The following is an 11184-nucleotide window of genomic DNA, read 5'->3' as shown; positions in this document are numbered from 1 at the left end:
AAATGTACATCAAATCGATCAGTCTCTCCTTTGCTTTTGTTTGTTTGGGAAAGTTATGAGCCGGCACCGGGCAATGCTTGTGTGAACAGCAAAGCAATTTCAATATATGAATAAAAATCCACTAGCCCAACGAAACGTCAATTATATTTCAATGACGACTTCTGAAATCTCAATGCCATCTCAACTGGGCCACACCGTACTTTTCAGTCCTGTGACAATAATAACTCAACAACAGGTCAACAAAACTACCACAACGTCAGTTTATTTATTTATTTATTTATTTATTTATTTACATGTACCTTACAGGCCTTCGAGAAGGCATAGTGTAAGGGGGGAAATACGGTAACATATTAGTATGGAGTCGGGAAAGAAATAAACATCAGCATAATGAAAGGAGTACGCACAGAACATGGAAAATTAATACGTTAGCAAATACAATATGTAGAGCAATAACAATAAATGGTAAACAATAACATAATAGCATAATAACATCGTAAACGTTTTTGTATGTTATACAGTAGTAAGTATTGTAAAAAAAATGGGAGCACTGAAATTCTTTAACGTTGTAGAAAAAATGCAAGAAAATTACAAAAGACATGACGTGTTTAGACGGTTGAAACGGCATATTCATTGGTTAGCAGATTGCGAAATGCAGTGTGTTTAGTTTGGCATGCAATGGTATCTGGCAGTGCGTTCCATAAGCGGACCGCACGGGGCAAAGCTGAAAAATTAAAAGCGTGCGTGTTGCCATAAATTCGGGTGTAGCTGAACTGATTCTTCAGTCGTTGTGACGTCGAGGATGCTTTCTTCAGGTTTGATAATGTTAGGCCAACTGTGTGAACAAATCTATGAAATAATAATAGAAGGGAAATATCACGGCGAGTAGTTAGTGGTTGCAAATGCAGAATCAATGGTAACCCAACCACCATTCAACAAAACAAACAATGGGCAGTCTAAGCACAATGGACTTTCAATGGTAACTTAACAATTATTCAACATTGAGATACCCAATGGTGTTTCAATTAAATTTCAGTGGTCAACATTCAAGAGCCTTCAACACCCAACCCAACAATTGTCCAACAAACTCTCAATAAGTCCTCAATAAAAAACTCAACATTGATCAATGGTATTTCAATGCCTTTTCAATAATTTTTGGACGGGTTGGCTGCAACGCCCCCTTTGATAGTGTATATATAATTGTGTGTTACGTTTAATAAAGCGCCCTTTGACGCACCTGACCTCGTTCAAAGCACAAGCAACATAACTCGGCCTTTATACGGTCCAATATCTTCATGCCGACATAATCGGCTCCCAGCGATCCGCTGAGCACCAATGGTCGGCGTCAAAACTTTTTTGCGTCAATCAACCAACCACAAAGCATGTAACAGGATGGCAAACAGACAACGCGGCGCGGATGAGCACATCTCGAGGGGGATTCGGCCTTCCTACTGGCGGAGAATTCGTGTAGCTTCCACAGTGCTGCAACCAGCCAGCTATTAACGCGATAGCGTTAAAGGGACACTAAAGAAAAAAGTTATTTCTTCTGCATAAGTAAATTACCTCTCTAGGACACTAAGAACGCTCCTACTACGCTAAGACGTTTGGTAAACCAGAAAAAGCGCAAGAACTTCAAGGTGGCGACGCCTCCTTGAAGTTCCCGCACCTGGCTGCTGTGACGTCATGGATTCTGATGGTATCTTCGACGGCCTACTTAATTATATAGCGGTACAGATTGACTACATTGTGTCCTAAAGGAACCAACTATTAAAGAAGGCAAATTTCGGGAACCTTTTTTCAGCCAGCGCGTCCTAAATGCGAAAACATTCTTTTGGAATCCCTGTCGTCACACTGACGTACCAGCGTCAGGGTTTCGGTGCGAAATTCAAATTCTGATACTTCGACCGTCATTTCCTCATCTAATAATCAAACTATTATTTTGACATAACTGCCTGCAGTAATTTCAAACAATGCTTTATTAGTCTAAACTGATTTGTTGTTTCGCTTTAGTGTCCCTTTAAGGAGCCCGTGTGAAAGAAAATCCGACGTCGGCCACCGGCGTCCAGCACCGGACGTTGTTTCGGCAAAAAGGTTTTCGAACCATCCATACCCAGGCCCTCTACGTGCGCAAGGAAGCTATTGAACTAACTTAATTTCTGGAACTAAAATACGTAGAAAAATCGTAAGGTACGACTTACACAGAACCTACAGACATGATAGCGTCGGATTGTAATTTGACTATATGAGAAAACATAATTCTGTTGGGCTCGAACTCACATAAACCCCTTTTCCAGCGTTTACACCATACGTAGACCGGCCACGGCGTCCGCCATTTGAGCGCGCCCACGCCTGACTATCTTTGAGGCCACGGAACGGTGCGCTCCGTTCCCTGCAATACCTTCAGATGGCGCTCGCCTCCGCCGCATCGTGGTCCACGCGAAAGGCCGCGTTTCTACCAGAAAGCCCGCCTTACAGTTACATTACGGTTACATACAGTCCAGTTGCCGGGAAGCGTGAGAAGCAGTCAGGGATCTTTTAATGCTATTGGCGTTCCACTCTTAAGAGGAAGCTTTAGCTCGGCGCAACTCCAATGCGCCCATTCAAATACATGTAAAACAGAAAAACTGATTTTCTGTGTAACCCCTGGAACGATTTTAATGAAATTTGTTGCATTTGAGGAAGAAAGTCAAATTCTAGTGACTGTTAAAAGCGGAATCTCGTGAAAAAGATTTTCAAAAATTTGAAAGTTCAAAAAAAAAGACGCGCAAGGTTTATAAATAAGCTCTGCATCAAAAACAGACATCACGGCTCTGTAAACGGCATCCATTAGATCATTCAAAGTGGACAAATTCGTAATGTCAAGTTGTATCTTACATGAATTTGTTACGTTGTGTACAAGGGTTCCGCAAAAGCTGTATTTCTATATTACTAGATTTTTTTAGATTCACGTGTAACATATCAATTTTGTTCGTTTTAGATGTACTATCACTTGCAATTCACAGAATTGTGATGTAATTTTTTCTTGCTGAAATTGACAATCTAAATAAAAAATTGGAAACTAACAGTCACTAGATTTTACGTTTTTCTTTTAAATGCAACAAACCTCGCCAAAGTTGCTGCAGAGGTGACTGAGAAAACGAAATTCTCCTTTTACATATATTTAGATAGGATCACCCAAGCTAAAGCTTCCTATTAAATGCAAAGCTTTAGCGTCCTCCATCTTTTTTACTCCTTGGCGCCGACGTCACATCTGTTACAGGAAGTCAAGCATGGACCCCGCCATAAAACACTTTAATGTTAAAAAGCTTTTCGTATTGTTGTGCAGCAAGGATCTCTGACATTGCACGTGACCGAGTCCTTTCGTGTCAAGAAGCCAGCGTGTTGGTTACTTGGCACTAGCAAATTTCATCGTTTTTAGGTACTTGGAAAAGTAACGCTGGTAAGAAGAGGCAGCTCTCATTCATGTAGATCACGTATACAGCAGAAATCATTCAAGAACCTGAAGCTACATTATCAGCTAATTAATTGTCTTTTGCATATTTTTGGGATGACTGTTTTCAGTACCCGTTCTCTCTCCTAAAGTGCATCGCTCAAAATCTCTGTGTCGTACAGTACTGTCGAAAAGGAGGGACTACTGGGCTAATTGGAAGAGATCCATGCTTTACTGTGCAAAAGCATGCTCGTGTCACCCCTGGCTTTTCTTTTTCTACATTATTTACATTTGAAATTGTGAAGTAGGCTTGATGGCTCAATAACAAGATGCAAATCTGCTGCCCGTACAAAAATGACTGTTGATTAACCATTGATATATTATTGGGGAATTGTTGAAACAACGGACTTCACAACAAATTTTCAAAAGCAATTGAGTTCGCTCAACACTTGCACAACAATATTACCGTTGAGTGTTCTCAATAAACAATTTATTGGGTAATTTGTGTTGATTTTTGTAGTTGTTTTTTTGTTGTGCAGCAGTTGAGTACAGCATCAATAATTAGGACTCGCATATGAAGACATACCAAAAACTAAAATGCGAAGCATTCCAACCTCATTGCTGTCACTTTGCGGCAGGTAGGTTCTTCTTTCGCCTCGTTTTCATCAAACGAAAATAATGTGTGACCGATGGGGTGGCATTGAACGTCGGCCGTCAAGCCCGGTGTTCTAACCATTAGGCCATGAACGCGCGCATGCTCCTCTCGTTCGAAAGCCCGTAAGTTCTGAAAGGCTTGGCGCGTGCGCAGCGTGCCACTTCCTCGTGCTGTCGCTAAAGCTGGCGCTTTCAAGCGCCTGTCTCCGGGACTGCCCCACTTTCGTAGCCGTTTTCTCTCTGTAAAAACTGCAGCGTTAGACTACCTTCATGACCGCCCAAGTTCATAACGATTTATTTCTTCGCCGGTGCACAAATGCCATCGTCGTTTTAACATACACTAGATGACATAGCAATTGGTACGATCCAAAATGAGCACGTTTCGGGGAGCAGAAGAATGCGATGTTCACTCGCAAACACGGCGACTACGCGCATGTGCAGTTCCCCAAAAGTAGACACGGCGGCAGCGCGGCCGGCGATAAGACAGGCGCCGACACGCGACGACGCTACTACCTTCGAGCATCCGACGCGCTGAGGGAACCGTAGCATCCAAGCGGCGCACATGCTGCAAACATACACGTGAGAGATCTTCGAATTTTCTGCGACGCACCCTCTGTCTGGAAAGTAAATATAGCTTTTTTTATCCAACGGCCGTGGTACTAGAGATCAAACAACGAACACGCTTTGAGATCGCAGCGCGCAGCCGCTATAACCATTGACTTCAAAGAGCTTCTGATTCAGAAACAGCCGCAACAGTATCGCAGCTAATCGCTGTATCTGCGGCTGCTCCCGACTCCCGCCTTGCAAGAAGCAAGTGATTTATTTAAGCCTCGCCGAACTGTCGTCCGCAGGACAGGTCCCGTATGTTCGGTTAAATAGAAGAACACCAAAGGGAAATGAAAGAAATACAGGCAGCGGACCCTTATCATACCTTACTTGTCACCTCGTCATCTGCAAAGGTGCAATAAACTATTCTAGTGGCGTTACTTTTGTAAAGATAATAAAATTAGTAGTAATTTTTACTTCTAGGTGGCGCTACCAACGTCAAGGTAGCGTTCGGGTGTGTGTGTGTGTGTGCACGCGGTTGCAACCGTTGTAGCTTCGTTTTGAGCACACTTTTTCAACAGTACACATCGTTACCGCTAGTTTCGTAGTCGCATTTTTTGGTCGTAGTATTTATTGTTTACGCTACAAATTAGGTTGTTCTTAAAAATTTATGAAGGTTAGTTGATGAAAAATTATTGCTAATTAATTAGCGGTTTTTAAGTGCCGTTATTTTGTGTTTGAAAGATTTTTATAACTGAATACCATAGTGAAGCTGTGAACGGCTTTCGGACTCCGTTAGTTGGTTGCCGTTGCGTGGTGGTTCATGCCTCGTGCTTTTTGATGAAAGTATTTTTTTCTTTTCGGTCATCATGACGCACGTTTTAGTGAAATGCTTTAACGAAGATAAGTGGGACGTTTGTCCGTTGAAGTCATTGGCTCACTCAGCTACTAGTCTTCGACTGATGTGCGAGCCTGGCTGTTTTGATGAGTTGCGCGGCAGAGGTCATGATGCCTGTTGGAGAGAAGGCACCCCGAAACAGTCGCAGCCGAACTTCTGCAGATAGGTAAGTAATCTCGTTTTCTTGGGCACGTAGCCTTTTTTCTATATTGACATTGACAAGCGTGAGATGTTATGCACACCGTTCACTTTCTTCAAGCAAACCGTATGCCCCGGAGCGAAAGCGCGCGATACGCATTTCGTAACTATGGCGGCCGCCGTGGCAATTTGGGGCTCGAGGTCGTGGATACGATCCCTGCGGCGGCCGCATGCCAAAGGAGCGGAATGCAAAAACGCTCGTGCATTGTGCATTGCATGCACGTAAAAATTTCCAGGAAGTCAAAATAAATACGGAGTCCCCAACTACAACCTGCCTCGTAATCAGATCGTTTGTTTCGCACGTAGGATATCCTAATTATTTTTTTTTATCCGTAGTGGCTCATCGTATACTATACGGTTAGTGTGATCACCTTTTGTGCCGTAGCGGTTAAGCGCGCCTCTATTTAGGTTGCTCCTAATGATGCGGCGCACCGCAAAATATATTTCGCCTCTTTGGGATTTGCGGAGAATGGCCAACCGATTAGTCACAGCTTCCGCGCGGTGACTGTACACGGATACACAGCGCAAATGAACAGAGGTGTGGTGACGACTTCGGCAAAGAACACAGCCGCCGATGGGGTCGCCTTATCGCCTATCACCGCCAAAACTACCGCAGTAAGCATCTTTATCTAGCGCGGCGCGTTTCTGTTGAAGGCGTACTGTACAATTTCAATTGGCGATAACCGAAACATGCCACCGTTCTCTGCTGCCTCTTTGAGCTGGGCCGATCCGAATGTGCGTTGCTTGCAGAAGCGAAAGGAGCGCCACTCGGCGCGTTGTCGCCTCGAGCACCGTTTGCGCGGTGAAGAATGACACGTGCATGAAGCTAGCTCACTGCGCAGACGCTACCGCGCGAAACGCGCAAGGGCGTGTACGCGACGTTCTGCACACAAATCGCGTGGGATGATCGGAGACACGCCGGAGCGGCTAGCGTCAATGAAACGGTGCATGTTCTCACTCGTACAGGCACGCTCACGCTCGCATCGCTCTCGGCGTATCTTTAGTAGGTCATTCCTGCTGCTGGACTTCTACCCAAAGATTCGATATCTGCTTGGGATCGGCTATGCACCGTCGCGTGGTCTTCGGTTCTGCGAGAGAGCCGGGAATATTTCTCCCCGCTGTGAAACATCGCTGTGCGTGTCTTAGCTAACATTTACGGTAGCAACCTATTTCTTCCTTTTCTAGACAGCACTCGTAAAGAGTCGCAAATTTTTACTTGCCAGTATAGTGTGAACTTCTATTTTGTGCGTAGTTATGTGCAGTGTGTGGCAGATTCTGAATCGCGCAATCTCATTTTCTGTCCGCATTCCCTTCTCGCAGGTTACGCATGCAGCAAATGCCCAGATGCTAAAGTGTTCTACGTCAAGAGCACCTTAGCGTCATGCAAGAGACACCCGTTGATATGTGGCTGATTCACTAGCAAGCTCGCGTCTCTGTTGCCACTCTCCATCAAGTGGGATTTTTAACTATTTTTTCTGCTGCTCTGTGGTGTACTAGCTGCCGCGCATGGACGCTGTGAAGGCTTTCGATTTGCTCTGGCTTGTAGTAGTAAAGGGTGGGCTACCTTTTGAGGGGAGGTATTTCCTTTTGCTTGCGAGAATGTTTGCCAGCCTAACCAAGGGATACGTGCGTACTGTAAACAGCAGCGCTCACAGAGACGGACGACGAAATAGGCAGGAGCACACACGAGCGCAAGTTCAACTAAGTTTGTTTTTGAAGACAGAGGTATTAAAGACGCTGGTCAACTTGACAAAGGTAAAGAGCCGTGCATGCGTGGCAGAAACAGCCACGAGCGACAAGAAAAAAATATGATAAAGCCATGTCATGTAGAATAAATGTGCGTGAAAAACGAGAACTATCAGACAAATCTTTCGAAAAAGTGAAATATTTGTTCGATGAGTGATACTACCCGACGAGAAATACTCTTGAGAACTGCAAGTCTTTCCTACTAAGGGCAACAGATAACTTGCTTATGTATTTGTTTCGTTTGTGATCAATAAATATTGCTGCTGGAACTCCTCTGGTGTTGAGGTATAGAGCAGAAAGAACGGTTTTTTCATCACAAAGATCAGAACACAAGAGGACTTATGGAAGAATTAATTATTGATCACGAAGAAAAATTTATAAGCAAGATTTCTGTGACTCTTAAGTGGGAAAGAGTTGCTGCATTATTTCTCGTTAATATCACTTACAGGACAAACCTTTCAGTTTTCATGTGTTTTGTTTTTGACGCATATGTTTGTTCTACAGGACATGTCTTTCGGTCCTTTTTTGTTGTGCTGGGCTGTTTCTGCTGCACATCCATGGCTTTTTCTTTGTGAAGTTCGCCAATTTGTTTAAAATCTTTGTCTTCACGAATAAACTTCTAGTTGAGTCAGCGTTCATGTGTGTTCCTACCTTAATTCATCCTTCTCGTTTCTGTTTGTGTGGTTGTCAAATATAAATGTACACCGAATTGGCGAAGTGCATAGAATTTATACATGAAATATTTGCGCTGTTTATTTCAGGAAGAACGCTATAGGGCCTTATCTTCTCTGTTTTTAACACTGATGTACGTTTTTCTAGTTCAAATTCAAGGAGCCCCCTGAGGAAGCCAATAAGAGTGACGGTAACTTCATTTGTGTAAGATTTATGAATTTCATCCAGTCAAGGCATGACATGTCATGCCTGTAGGTATGCAAGTATTCGTACTTTTTAAACGTACTAAGTTCTAGTTTTCGGTTCTCATGGCGCTGCTTTGTACTGTGCTGCATTCTCCAGGCGCAGGAACCTTCTTTTATGCCGTCAGTGCATGGGTTCTGTTTGTACATATTAGAGAAACAATTGTCTTGAGCCTAAATATGGATGTATATCACTCGTAATTTTTTTTCAACACGGGTGCTGTATCTCTCTCCGTCTTTCTTACTGCTTTGTCCCAATTTTTATGCAACTTTTATGTATTTTATGCAATAAAATTCTGGTAGCATTTTAATGATATTTTACCTGCGCAATTGAGGTCATTGGTTTTTCGTATACGCATTTATTTGCGTTTTTCACTGTCTCACCAATCTGGCTGTCCAGTCATTGAAACCTTTTCCCATCCTTTATGAATATTTCTGGGGTACTTGATACTGCAAGTGCAGGTGACTATCTATTTGGCTCTGGAATTGTGTTAGCCGTGTGTTACTATCAATTTTCTGTGCTAAATAATTATTTTTTCTCTTATCGTTCAAGGTATTAGCCTTGCCTTATCTCTTTATTGACTGAGGTGCCACTTAGTTGCTGGGTATAGGGAAAAAGGCCCCAAAAAGTGCTCTAATTAGCTTTGTGCAAGTCCAGAAAAATTAACTGAAAATGAGCTCACTAAATTGAGGAAATACCACCAACAAACTCTTCTGTACCTCAATTTAACATACACAAATGGTGTACTATTCTTGCAAACCTGGCTCGTCAGAAACATGATTCAGGTGTTCACCATGCCCGACAACTTTCTAAATGATGTCTCATCAATTAATAGCTAAGTTGAGTGGTGTTATTTTACAAAATAATTGGGCAACCTGAAAATATATACACCTCGAAGACAAAAAGCTCAGACAAGCCTACTTTGGTATTTCATTAAATTTTAGTCGCGGTGAAAGACGTGTGCTAAAGCTTGTATATATTTTCGTGAAGTCATTTGTTTCAAGTCTGTTATTTTGCCTTCTCACAGTCAGCCGTAACTTTTCCTGTGATGGTTTAGTGTGCGAAACATGTTAATATAACGTATTCGGATGTCTTGTGTGTATCCACACGCAAGCAGCTTCAAGTGTTCATGTGTTCAAAGTTGGTTGTTACAAGGGTATGCTTAAGCCCTGCCTTTTGAGTCGCTTTGCCTTCTAGTCATAAACTTAAGTCGAAAGTAAAGACCACAATGATCGTTTTGATTGAATTCATATGTATAGGTTTTTTCAGATGTATATACACTGCGAGAGTGCTGTAGGTACGAGCCTATGTCTCCAGGTTCGATGTAGTGGTGCCTTATGTACTGTAATAATGTTTCACGTGCACGCATCTTTAGTGTAAATAAAGGTACTTCAAGTTGAACCTGTATCTGCTTTGATTTTGTTTGTGTTTGGGAAAGTTATGAGCATGCACCGGGGCATGCAAGTGTGAACAGCATAGAAATTTCAATATATGAATAAAAATCCACTAGCTCAACAAAACGTCAATCATATTTCAATGGCGACTTCTGAAATCTCAATGCCATCTCAACTGTGCCACAATGTGCTTTTCAATGCTGGGGCAATAATAACTCAACAACAGGTCAATAGAACTACCACAACGTTAGTTCAACGCAGAATCAATGGTAACTCAACAACCATTCAACAAAACGAACACAACGGGCCGTCTAAGCACAATGGACTTTCAATGGTAACTTAACAATTATTCAACATTGAGGTACCCAATGGTGTTCCAATTAAAGTTCAGTGGCCAATATTCAAGACCACTCAACATTTCGCCCAACAATTCTCCAACAAGATTTCCACAATTCCTGAATGAAAAACTCAACATTGACCAATAATAATTCAATGCTTTCTCAATAATTTTTTGTACGGGTGTTGCTCGTGAGGACAACGCTCTGCAGGATACTTTTGTATGAAAGCATTTTGAATTGCCACACGAACATGGACTCAAGCTTTCTTAGCATGTCCTGAGAAGTAAGAGCAAATTAAGAACTGCTTATCTGTCGGTTCATTTCATGGACGTGTTTTGCGTCATTTGTGATCTGGTAGGTATTCTTGCTTTTTTTCTAAGGTAGGGGATGGGTTATAAGCCTTTCATTATGGCGAATGAACTTTAGAAAGCTTCTCCAGAATACTTATATGTATTGTGGCTAAATCGTATAGCAAGTGAAAATAAAAGTAATACTGGCTGACGGAGGCCTCAGGTGAGCATCTGAGATAATATAAAGGCGAGAGCCGCGGCCCACTGCGGTTTCCCTTTTTTGTAATAACGTGTTGCTTACACTTATTACGCGTGCAAATTGCCCCTTATTCGCTTCACTGCAATACACTATGCTTCCCCACGGAGGCATCAGACGAGCACTTGAAAAAATAATCACCGACGATTACGATACCCCGTAATGTGAAATCTGAGCGGAGCTCTATAGGTGTTTCCATTCCGCGATAAATTGTAAATTGAGGCAAATAATTTGAGAGAGACATCCAGCAGAGTCGGCAATTGTCGAAAATATAATCCGCGCGAGAAGCGCGGCGGCTTTTATACATGACGTGTCGAAGGTGGTGCCGCTTGGCTTCCAGAAAGTACTGCAGTGCGCGTGAAGCATACAATCAGATGACAAAACAATCGCAAACCGTGACAATCGAATTGAGCGTGAACGAGACCAAACTAAGCAAGCCCAAGCGAGAGCTGATGCGAGCAGACGGTAGTACGGAACTAGCGGTCCGGCTGTGATTATAGATACGAATAAGCATCGAGCGGT

At 42.8% G+C, this 11184-nt stretch overlaps 1 long non-coding RNA gene across 1 annotated transcript; it reads left to right on the top strand.

The window, feature by feature from the left end:
- The first annotated feature begins 5446 nt into the window (after positions 1 to 5446).
- LOC129382044 (uncharacterized) lies at positions 5447 to 9785 on the top strand. Its single transcript, XR_008610126.2, has 2 exons — positions 5447 to 5691; positions 7044 to 9785. It is a non-coding gene; the product is annotated as an uncharacterized lncRNA (long non-coding RNA).
- The last annotated feature ends 1399 nt before the right edge of the window (positions 9786 to 11184 follow it).

Source organism: Dermacentor andersoni, chromosome 10 (assembly GCF_023375885.2).
Source record: "Dermacentor andersoni chromosome 10, qqDerAnde1_hic_scaffold, whole genome shotgun sequence".
Classification (NCBI taxonomy): Eukaryota; Metazoa; Arthropoda; class Arachnida; order Ixodida; family Ixodidae; genus Dermacentor; species Dermacentor andersoni.
The sequence above is the reverse complement of the archived record's forward strand: the minus strand, read 5'-3'. Positions and strand labels throughout refer to the sequence as shown.